We start from the raw sequence: 12844 nt of genomic DNA, 5'->3' as shown, positions 1-12844 counted from the left end.
GTGACTAAAATGCAGTATTATGTGCATGGATCCGTTGGTGCCGGAATATAGAGTCACCTTTAGGGGCTGACATCACTAGATTAGTAGATTGTCACATGATGGTCAAGCCCATTCTAAGACGATTGATGATTCATTGAACCAAATGCCATTTGCTGTTGTTTAACGACATGTTTAAATGTATGCAGTTAGCTAGTTGAACCCTGTCTTGTAATCAGATACGTAAGATGCTCATCACTCCATCTCAACACTGACCTTCTGTCTTTAAGTGATATTTTTACTACCTCAGTTGTCCGTATCAACAGCTATAAACAAACAAGAGAAAATAGCTCAATGAGTGTATCTTCTGGCCCTCAGCAATTTGCAGTCATGCCACTTGCCTTGCTCCTTTTAACACCCTTTGGAGCCTTCGAGAAGAGCTAGCATGTGACCTTTCAGAAAGAGAACAGTTACGTCCGAAAAAAAGAAATGGGTATTGTTAATCATGCATTTTACATCCAAGCCAGCTTCCTTGCTTTTTTATTTCCCTTTTCTTTGACAAAACCAGCCAGCTACCCTAACATGTGCTCTTTATAAAAGAGGAGAAATTTGGTCTTACAAAGAAAGAAAAATTTTATTAAATATATTCCTTATGAGTCATTGAAAGGAACTCATTAGGTGTCCAACATGTGCTTGATCTTAGCAAAAACACATTTTTATCGAAAAAATAAAATAAATTGTCGTTAATTCTGCATTTTGCAGCCAAACTTGACGCCTTTTTTTTTCTTTTTCTTGTGTCTCTAACTGGACCTAATAACTAGTTGCCTGTACATGTGCCCATTAGAGAAGGTGGAAACAAATTTGAGCAAAAAAATGCCTTGTTACGGTTAGAATGGTGTCCACGTCCTCCTAACCTTGAAAAGGAGTTGCATGATTTCCTTGCAGTGACAAAACTTTAATTAATACCCGGACAAACTCAAAGTTATCATATATCTCATGCGCGTATGTACAGATGACAGGAGGCATCAACATGTCCGGCGCGTATGGATCTGACGTGGTGATTCTCTACGGCTAAAAAAAGCAAAACCGAGGCGCTGCGCTCTTTCGGTCCGTCAATGATCGACGCGCTGCCGTCGGTAGCCCCTCCACCTGTGACATCCCCAGTGATTAAAAGGATAAATCAAAAGAAATTAAGAAAGAGATTAGAAATAATTCAAATTTGCCAAGTGTCAAATTCAAAACACTTCAAATTTTTTTCTAAGTGTTAAAAAACCTCTCTAAATGGTGCTCACTTGGGTAGGATTTAAAAATAGATTTTTATATAAGAACTCAAATTTTGGCCAATATAAAAGTGGTAGATCTTTCCAAATTGTGCACTTTCTCTGATTTTGAATGAAAGATGTTCAAAAAATGGGTCAAAATCGGGTCAAATTCAAGTCAATTTCAAATCAGCGGCGTTCCACCAATGTTCCGGCAACTATATCTCCAAAACTAGCACGTTTTTCACCATCAGCTTTTGGGAAGTTGGAGTCCATAGTTTAAACTCAAACTTTTATATTTGAAGTTTTCATCGTTTAGTTAAAACTTGGGAGAAAATCCGGCACAAAGATCCTGTCTTCGCGCGCCACACGCGAACGCACGTGTGCCCGGAGCGCAGTCACCGCGCGCGGCGAACACGCCGTCGCCACGCGGTGCCGCCCGCCTGGCTCCTCCTCGTCGCCCAACCGCCGCCGGCAACGAGACAGCACAAGCGCCGCATTGCCCAACCAAGCGCGCACGCGATCTCCCCCGAGCACGCCTTATCTCGCCCGGCCAACCCCCGTCCGCGGGCCACAACACGCTGGCGCACCGCGCGCCCTCCCAGCCAGTCCCATCTCACCCCTTCCTGCCGTCCGCGCCAATGCGTGAGAAGGAGCGCCCAAGCGTCGCCCGCTCCTCACGCCCCTTTGCCGCTATAAAAGGGCCATTCCCAGGCTCGTCAGCACCATCCTTCACCCCGCACCCGAGCTCCGCCGAGCGCCGTTAGAGCCGCCTCCATCGAGCTCCCCCTTTCAAGCAGCACCGACGCCACCCGAGCCCTCCTTTGTGCCACTAAAGCCTCGCAACACCTCCCTAGCCCCTTCCCCGGCCATCTCCGCCGCCGCCTTCGCCGGAGACGAAGCTCCAGCGGCCGCGCCGCCATTGTCTCGCGAAGCACCACCACCGGACCTCCTCCACCCTCAACTCCTACAGCCCAAAGAGCACCGGTGAGTTCCTCGACACTCCCTCGCCCTTATCCCGCACCCCACGGCGGCTCCATGTCGGATTGCGCCACCTTGCCGCCAGCCGGCCACCGGGGGCTACATTGCAAGGATGAAATTAGTTCCAGGGTCTTAGGTGCAAAAGAGCAGGGGTATTGTTGTGAAGTTTCAAAGGATCCAAGGGCCTAATCGCGAAACATCTTTTTCCTCATCGTTTTATAATGCATTTAAGCGGCTGAAACTTGGAAAAGGCGTAGGAAATTGTAGAAAAATGATAAAAATGTGAAACTTGTTTTGTTGAGTTTCTGATGATGTCTAGTTTAACTTAAAAATGTTTATGTGCATGTTATTATCCTATATCTAGTGCTATGATTTATTTTATCTACAAGACATTAAAAGCTTCATAAATCATGGGATGCTCTAAAAATTGTAAAACCAATTTTGTTAGCTTCCTTTTAACATGCATGTTCTAGATCTGCAACTTGTGTTAATGAAATCCATGATGTTCATACCGTTTTAAATCTAAATGCCTAATTGCTATCTTAATATTGTTATTTACATGATAATTAGTGGAAAATCGATAAAAATGCAAGATAAATTTTGTTAGATTCTTGATGCTCATGCCTGGCTAGTAAAAATGCTTGTTTCTGTGAAATATGTGTTTCTTTTGCTTAATGAAATACATGTTGTTTAATCTCCTTTTTATGGGATAAATAGTTTTTATGCTCATAAAATGAAAAATTCACAGTGGTATATGTTAGTGTTGGTAAGCCTTCTGTAAAATTTGTGGAACTAAACTAATGATGAAACTCTAGTTAAAAATTATTCTTTATGTTCTGTATTTTAACACTGTTTGATTTTGTAGTAAATTCTTTAGATGTCAATTTCATTTCAAATTTTTACAGTAAATATCTTGTGTAGAGGGAAAGCTTCTGTAAAAAAATTTATGTTCATATCTTAATAGATGCTTCCTGAAACATTTATTCATGTTTAAGATCTAATTTAATTATTAATAATAATTGCTACTAGAAATGGTAGACTAGCATGTGATTATTTATGTTTTTCGTCAGTAACATGATCCTTCCTAAAGAGTTGCTAAACAGTACCAACATGACACCACCTTTTATTTTATGAATATTAAGTTTCTAATAATCTTATATGTTTACACAATCACCATCAAAGTAAAACCCATGTTTTCTTCACAACCAACCTTGTTTTGCGAAGAAGAGATTTGATACAAACTTGTCTAGGTGAATGTGGCCAAAAAGAAAGGAAGGTGTATAAGCTTTGTATAGGTGAATGTGGTTAAAAATGCACCCTATGCTTTTACAATGTTTACGAAATGCAATCTACATCATGAACGGTTATAAATGAAATATTATGCATATGCATCTCGTGTAGAAGCTAACCTCGCTGACGGTACGTACGAGTTGGTTCCGGAAGCTGAAGAGGAACACTCTGCTGCTGCATTGAACCTGATCAAGACAACTCAAGACCCGAGCCAAGTGTCGGAAGAGCCAAAGGCTAGCGTAGCACAAGAAGGCAAGTCCCGGAGCATAACCTTGGTTTTTAAAGTTATACAATATCTTATTGCTTATGTTTGTGCATTAAGTTGATAGGAGTTGCTTGAAACCTTAGTTGCATGCTCCTAGTACCCATGATTTAAATACTAGCATGATAAGTCGTTTAGTTGCTATGCTAAATAGGGACACAGTAAAAGTCGAGTGATTTCCTGTCACTCGCGAGCTATAGGAGTTGCCTGTTTACTTATGTTGGAATTATAAGGTTGACGGGCGGGGCTTGGTATATATTCTGAAAATGGTGGATGCCCCGTCTGTTTAGAGGCAAACTACTAAGGTCGAAATGTTGGAGGTATGCCCTAGAGGCAATCATAGAGATGATGATATTCCATTTGTATCCATGATTTGTATATTGTGTTCATTGAATATCCATTAAAGGCTACTTGAATTGATTTGCAATTATGTGAATTGTATGTGAAACTCTTTACTTGTATGGTTATTCTAAAGTTGTCCCTAGTCGGAGTTCATGTGAGGACACACATGAATATTAGACTAGCACATGTATTAGTTGATGACTATGTTTCACAAGTCATGGACATGGAGATGTTGAACTAATAATGTGGACACATGTGGAGACATGTGTTAGGACTGACCCAACACGAGAAGTAGTTCTCTCTTTAAACAACATATACGCTTTGTCCTTAGACCTGAGATTGTCGCATGTATTCTAGATGTGGATTGACCTACTTAGGGGCTATCAAACGCTACGCCGTAACAGGGTAGTTATAAAGGTAGCTTTCGGGTTTGTCAAGAAGCATGCTATGAGACATGGTCAATCAAGATGGGATTTGCCCCTCTCTGATTGAGAGTGATATCTCCGGGCCCCTCGAGTGATCGGATCAGAAAATGCATGGCCATGCTACGTACGGTTAAGAGTTAACCTACAAAGGGATTCCGAATCACAGGATCGAGAAAGAGCGGTCGGCTTGAAGCTAGACCAAATATCGTGAGGCAAAGGGAATAGCATGTATATTATGTTGTGATGGTTCGTCTGATATGATCTTCGTATGCGTATAGGAGTTGGCACGTCTTGCTAGAGGCCGCTACCGACTATTGGGCCGAGTAGGAGTACTCGGGCCATGTCTATACGTATCCGAACCCATAGGGTCACACACTTAAGGGGCTGGAAGCCCAATTCGGATCTGATCCGAGTTGGATTAGGTTTAGGAGTACTAATGGGCCTCGGATCCAGAGGCCCATCAGGAACCCCTATAAATAGAGGGGTGGGGGCGCCCTAGGGTTTTACACCTTTTGGCTGAACAGACTTGCCGCGCCTCCCACGCCCTCGCCTGTTGCAACTCGCGGATCTAGCAGTCCGGCTTGCGACGCTTCCTCCCTGCACGTGTGGATACCTTGGAGGTGTTGCGCCTGCAGCACTTGGACGAGCCATCGACGAGCCGCCGACGAGCCACGACGAGCCGACGACGAGCCGCGGCACCGGAGGCGATCTTGCTGTGCACGTGGACGAGCTGCTGAGGAGCTGCTGGACGTGATCGACTACGTACGACTACGTTGATCGACTACGTACGACTACGTGATCGTCTTCATTGCACCGACGCATATCTACATCTTCCGCACCAGTAGTGCGTCGAGTGGTAATCCCGTGATCCTTATACGGCAGCTCTTCCTGGTTATACGCGGTAGAAAATTTTGTTTTGCGCTAGCGTAACCTACCTCGTATCCCTACACGAAATGTGTTAGAGTTGTGGGCAAGTGTTTGAACGTACTAAACACATGTTGAGTATGGGATTGGGAAGCCTAGTACCTAATTGAACCGGGGCGTGAACTTTATCCCCGCTCTCTCTGGAACCGGGTTCCCCTGATGCATCATGTGGGTATAAGTGCAGCCTCGGTATGGCGTAGTTCCAGGACCGTTGGGGCATTGTATCCAAGGGAAGTGGGCTCTGGACACGTGCCGGGGTCGATGAAAATGGCTGATATATGTGAACCCGGCGTGCTACATATTGTCGTGTGTTTAGGTCCACCTTGCAAGGTTAATAAATTTGATTTGAATCGTCTGCTTCTCACAGTTTGGAACTGCTTGACCGCCTTTCTGCACTGAGTAAGAAGAGGAACAAGGATGATGATAAATATTGATGCTTGATTAATTTGCTTATTTCACCATGCTTGCTTAGAATAGGTGCTTACCTAGAATGGTTAATCACTTAGAACTTGATGCTAAAACTTGAAAGTAAGGATCCACCTTAGAAGCTTTTAGCAAAACAAACCCCTTAGCCAAAAAGTCTTGCATGTCTAGGAGTCGGTGGATTAGATACCACCTGACGGGTAAGTCTTACGGAGTATTAGTATACTCAACCTTGCTTGTGGCTATGTTTTCAGGTAATGTTGATGTTGACGGCATGATTGCTAGTGTGACTTGGCCGTACCAGCTCCCTCCGGGATGGACGGTTGAGTGGGATCCGTCCTTGTTGGGCGAGGATCGTGGTGAGTGATATCATGGAAGGCTTCCCCATGGTATTATGTATCGTCGTTAGAACTATCGTTTTCTTTTTCCGCTATTTTGAACTCTAAACACTCTTTATGAATTGAACACTCGGTTGTAATAAACTAATTTGGGACCTATGTAATCTTTTATCTAGATTGTTGTAATTTCTGGGCTCGTCTTCGTACGAGTGTTGTATGCTTGTTTTGACCAGAAATACGTAGTTGCATCGAGTGAAACCCGACAGACTACCATTTTGATTCGATTAAAGTGTCTATTCGCATTTGAGATGATGTTTAGCATACTTTAGTCGGGTTAATTTGGGTGGTTCTGCCACACCACCCCTCCGCGCCCGTGTTCCGCCATCGATCCTCAGGTTGCCTCCGAGCCGTCCCTCAGCTCAATTCAGGGAAAGAAAGATTTGAATATATACACAGCCAATGATAATTTGAAAGTTCTGTAATCTTTATTTTGCAATAATTGTGAAATCAGGATTACGAGGAGGGTGACATAGGGAGTTTGGAGATCTTGGAATAAGCATGGAGTTGTTTTTTTTCCTATGGAAAAATATAAGCATGGTCAGTCCTTTTGCAGCCAACACTCATGTTTGTTTTGAAAATAGTTCAGAGTTAAATTCTCAAAAAGCTTGCAACTGAAAATATTATTATGCATATCTCCCCTAAAAAAATAGTGCTGAAACATTATGGCATTGTTCAGAGTTTGCATAACTTTTGTAAATAGTTCATACTTCATAGTTCAGTTTCTCTGAACCGATGCACTCCCTGAAGGGTTCTATCTGAATGTGTATCAATGTAGCATTTAGTTTACACAACATTTTTCCATCAGATCGATTATCAATTTACCATTTAGATTACACAATAGTATCCTGTCAGATCAATTTTACTTGTAAAAGTCCTTCAATCCACATTTCTGAATTTTGATGGCAAGTTTCTTCGGTATTCACATGTCACATTGGTTAGCAAGGTAGGCATGCATCTGTCAAATGTTTCTTTTCTTGTTCTTATTCATTTCACTGACAAGGTTTATACCAGTTCTCTTTATAAGCAAAGGGGAATCATTCATGTTTTGCAAGTACATGCACATACCCTGTCTAGGTTGAATCTAATGTTGCTTCCAGAAAAATGCAACGATCATGTAACAAATGGAATAAATTCTGCGGGACTACAATTTTTAAAAAAACATATTACCGAATCCAGACTATATTGTTTAAGGCAACTAGATAGGTGCTCATGCATGGATAGAATTTTTTTCGCCCGTAGCAACGCACGAGCATGATCCTTAGAAGCTACAAAATATCAGTTCATATATAGAGGTACCGATTGCCAAGTACAAACTACGGTACAAATTGGTTAGGAAATGAGGGGGGAAAAATAAGGCCGTCAGTGTTTTTTTTTGTCATGTCCTTTTCGAACCAACAATAATCTTATCTTGTTCCAGCCTGTCAATTTTCAGGTTCTACAGATGCTGATAAATAAATTATATTTTCTTAATTTGTCCTTTGCCTTTGGTCGTGGTCACACGTTAGATGTAACCTGATAGGCATTAGATCAAGTTGACAAACTAAAATACAACGGATAACAATTACTAGTTCTATAGGCGTACAATAGGTCTTAACCAAACACACCTATTTCGGCAAAGACAGAAAGAAAGAAATCGACAGAAAATAAAGATATACTACTGTACGTGCAGATCTCATAGACTTAGTAAGCAAGAGTTCATGTGGTCAAACCCTAGACCAGAAAAATGCAAGAATTTTGGTATAAAAAAAAGGGATCTAGAACTGTGAAAACGCAGAGTTTCTTTTGGGGAAAAAAACCATACACCATCAAGCTCAGATAGTCTGGTGGGCCCTTGATGTCAGTCTCTTTGTCCACACTTCTCAGCAGTAGTATCCTCAAATGATTTGTCCAGCGATGAATCGGAACTGTAGCGTAATATGATCAAAACACGCTTATTCCGTGGTTTCCATGTTGACCACATAATAGCAGCAATTTCAGCTGCTGCTAAAGGCCTAACTGATTTATGTCCATATGTATCTTGGCAAAGGACATGTAAAGAACAGACGATCAATGGATTTCATTAGCTGCACAAAATTTCCAATGTCGTTGACCGCCGCGGTTTTAAACCCCGTAGGTTTCTGGTCATGTTTTTTCCCCTCCTAGTGTCAAGTCCGGTGGGTGTGTGCGCGTGTGTATGCGCGCGTGAGTGTGTGGTGTTAACCTCGATCTGGACATTTCTGGAATCGTTGTACTGTTCTATTCTTTTTTAATGAAATGACGCGTAGCTCTCCTGCATAGTTCGAAAAAAAATAGCTGCACAAAATTTGCACTTCTTTGCCCCGTGCCTACAGCATTTCAGCAAGTCATCTTCAGTTAAGGACAAGACAATAATCTTAAGACAGAGATTGAACCTGTGGTTTCCCAACTAAATAAAATGACTTCACTCTAAAATTTTGATTTGGACCTGTTATCAAAAAAATTCTCTATCTATTCGGTCAAAGCTCAACGGAACAGTTAGAGCTACCGATTATATTAAAAAGAAGAATAAGCCCAGACTTGGCAGAATAACAAATAATATCAGCTGGTTGGATTGGTACATCAACCTGCGTTGCACCACTCAACTCAAACATATCTCAATGACAACACCGGCCTGTTGGATTAGGACATCAACATGCACCGCATAATGCATAGCACCAACCAACTCAACTCAACAAGTGTCACTGGCCGGTTGGATTGGATCATCAACATGGCAGCACAATGTCTTCACTCCGCCGCAACTCCTTAACTTCACCGCAAACAACCTCAACACCTCCGCAGCATTGTCACTCCATGAAAACACCACCGTGGCGGTGCCACCAACTCTTTTTTTTTCTATGGGATTTGGAATGCTCATAAAAAACTAAGATGACTCTTCTACCAAATTATGGTCTTCTGAATTCAAAGTAAACATTACCTTAACTAGTTGGAATTAGAATATATCCCTTTTAAAGTATACCCATACTCCTTTTTTCCGTGGCACCTCCTACACTTTTAAGTTTCAACCAGGCCCCGTGAGAGTTTTGATGAGGCAAACCGATGTCCTCCGCGTCAGCAGCCTGCAGCACACGACTGGCTGCAGAGGAACATACAAGACTGTAACTTCACTTTAGTTTCATTTGAGGCTGGTACTTGAACAAAGTATAAAGCAGCTGGAGTCGTAACGTGTGTTCTTGTCACAGTCACAGACTTCCAGCAGCAAGATGGTAATACAATATTGTTGGCTCTAGTGAGATGATCTTGAAAGACCAAAACATGCATGCAAGAAAAATGCAGGAGATAATCTAGACCGTGAGGGCAGAAAAGAGAACTGAGAGATTGTTCTGGAGCATTTATTGTTTCTTCTACAGCAGCAGCCAAAATCTGAATCTTTGGATTAGCTTCTACAGCAAATGGAAAGAAGCTGTATAGCTCATTTATCATTCAGATGTCTAGAACATCATTTTGGATTATATTTTAAATTCAGAAGCTAAGAAAATATCAAGAGACAGGATCATCTGGAACTAACCCAAATGATGATTTGCTCCAGTCTTAGCATAGAACTAAGATCAGATTGAGTATGCATACCTGGTAGATTCAAGCTCTGAAAACATCCTTATAAAAAAAAGCTCTGAAAACAAAATTTGGACAAGACTATAGGTTCTCCACAGTTGACATGCCAGGCCACAACCGTGTAGCTCATGTATCCTCACCATTGAGCCTGTTGTTCCAAAAGGGGAAAAGATGTTGCTATCTAAAATAAAGCGTAAAGGGCAATCACGAAGCAACATTCTGGGAACACGTTCATTTTTTTTAGAAAATGGATAGAATTTCCGGCCTCTGTGACCACGTTCATGTATGGCAAGGAAGAAACTATAACGAACAACAGCTTAACTTTTCAGGTTTGGCAGAATCATCAATAGTAAAACCTTGCATATTCATGTTAAAATCAGGCCTACTATATCCACATCGTGGATATATACAGCCAAGATGAGTACCTATATTCATGTTAAAACCATCAACCTAAACTGGAAATAAATGGAAGACGTTTCTCTTGGAGGCAATTTTGAAGACCTTCATAGAGGTACAGTGTCAGTAAACCCCATCAGGGTGGGTGTGCATGTGTGGTCTGCTTCTGTAATATATTTTTAAAAACTAACTCATCGTATCGAGAAGAATCAATCCAGGTTTTCTCATGACATTGCACACCGAGTATCATATATACACATTATCTTCTTCTAGTCGGCCTGTTAATTAGTGCGTATGCAGTTCGTATAGGCACAAGTGGACTGAAAATTATTATGTAATTGTTCTTCTGCTTTGGCCTTTTGCTCATGGTCCCACGTTTAGCTGGAACATGCCTTTTACATTAGACGAGCAAGTTGACAAACTAAAATAATCCCTCTATGCGTTTAGATTTTTTCTAAAGTCAAATATTTTAACTTTCAGCAACAATATCTCTAGAAATAATTTATTTCAAATGAAAAAGGTTACATTTGGTTTCATGATAAATTTACTAACATCATTTTTATATTATTAATCTCTATGATTATTCGCTATTCGTAGTTAAAATTGGTAAGTTTTGACTATGGAAAAAGATCTAAACATAGCTATATTTTGGGACGGATGAAGTATAATGCATGACTAGTTCAACATGAACCATGCATGGTGACCGTTGGAAGAAATGGGAAGACAGATGCGCAGTTTTATGCCTCTGCTTCTGAAGCATGCGTTCTGTGAAACACATGATCCTAGAACTGTGGAAACACTGGGGACATTTGCAAAGGAAAGAGCTCTTTTACGGTATGCATTCGACCTTTTTTTTTCAGTCCGACTCGTGTATGACCTGGACATCACACCAACCTTGTCTCCTTGGCTTGGGCCCATGTGAATTGTGAAGTGCTGCTATTCAGAGACCTGTATATGAGTTGGATGCATGTATAACAGTGTTCATTTGTGAATGATGAGGAAGGAAGGCGCGCAGATCTGGAGCCGGGGAAAGGAGAAGGCATTCAACTGCAACTCTGCAAGCAAAGAAGCAGGAAACTCCAGCTTTGATTAGCCAAACACGAAGAAGAAAAAAACTAGAAAGATGAGAGATAGAGGGTGTGTGTCATATATACAGGTCTCTGTTTCAATGCACTCCATCTGATACAATATGCAAGTCATTCAGTTTACTAGGACACCGACACGAGCGGATTATAAGTTGGCTTTTTTAACTAGCAATTCTTATAGGAAAATGATATCTCAAAAGAACATGTCTATGCATGAGATTATATTTTTTTCAATCACTCTAAAATATCTCTTTTAATAATGGATCCAACAGCACCAACTTTATTCTTTTGATCCACATTATTTTTTGTTGATCCACGATCAAAGCTCTAAATGTTTGGTTGAGCATAATTTTAATACGACTTAAAAATTTGAATATGAGGGAGGAGTGGCAGTTAGCATAGCATTATTGTTAGCTAATATACACATTTAAAGAGTTCCATTCACAGCTAAGACCCATGGTCTTTTTTTTCTTTGTTCGAGTCTGACAAAAGCCAACTAGTTGTGCTCACATGTGGTCTTTCTAGAGATGAAACACATTTTTGGTCAAAGGAAAAAAAAAACTATTTTTCGTAATTTTTTATTTGTCCAGCTATAACTAATAATCCAAGTGTCATGTGTTTTCCCCCATGTTTTAAGTCTTAATCTGACATGCCCTCACACATCTTAGAAAGTGGAAAAATAATCGCTCTAAAAATAATCCCTCCAAATCACGAAGAAAAATCGCATGATCTCTGGGACACAAGGGCCTGCTTGGCATGCTGATTATGATATACAACACATGGTTCTCTCTCTGCATTAACAAAGAAAAGGTAAAAGCACCCCATGAGAGGAATGATAAGGCATCAATCCAGCCTGTGCTAACATTTTCTGCTTCTAGTCGGCCTGTTAATGCATTGCACATGCAGCCCGTAAACCACGAGCCGGCTGAACATTATTACTTTGCTTTGCTGTATTTGGTTTGCCGTTTCTCGTGCCCGGTCGTGCGTTCAGCTGCAACCTGGTTTACATTAAACGCTATCAGGTCAAGTTGACAGCCTAAATGCATGACCAGTTCCATTCCGTCAGCACCATTCCAATTTCCAGGAAGTGAAAAGGCAAATGCCTTGTGCTATGAGCTCAGTTCAAGACCATGATCATCCAGTTTTTAGTTTATGGCAGTAGCATACACAAGCTATATAAAATCTTTGGATGACATTGTGCAGTACTAGAACAGAGAAAAAGCCAAGACTTGAAAATGCATAAGAATTATGCCAGTTGTTGTCCTCCAGATTCAACTGTTTGAAAAACAAGCAAAACACACACAGAGACCAAAAGAATGCTATAAAATAGAGACACGATCAGAGTGTACACACCTAGTTTTGCTCCCAAAAGAAAAGTGGTAGATTCATACTCGGGTGACAAAATTTGGATAAGAGTGAAGTTGCTCCACAGTCCAAACTCGTATTTCAGGCCTCAATCTTGGACCAAGCAACATTACCACAACAAGTTCATATGTTGCACGCCCCTTAAACTTTT

This window comes from Setaria italica, chromosome VII (genome assembly GCF_000263155.2).
Source record: "Setaria italica strain Yugu1 chromosome VII, Setaria_italica_v2.0, whole genome shotgun sequence".
NCBI lineage: Eukaryota > Viridiplantae > Streptophyta > Magnoliopsida > Poales > Poaceae > Setaria > Setaria italica.
The sequence above is the reverse complement of the archived record's forward strand: the minus strand, read 5'-3'. Positions refer to the sequence as shown.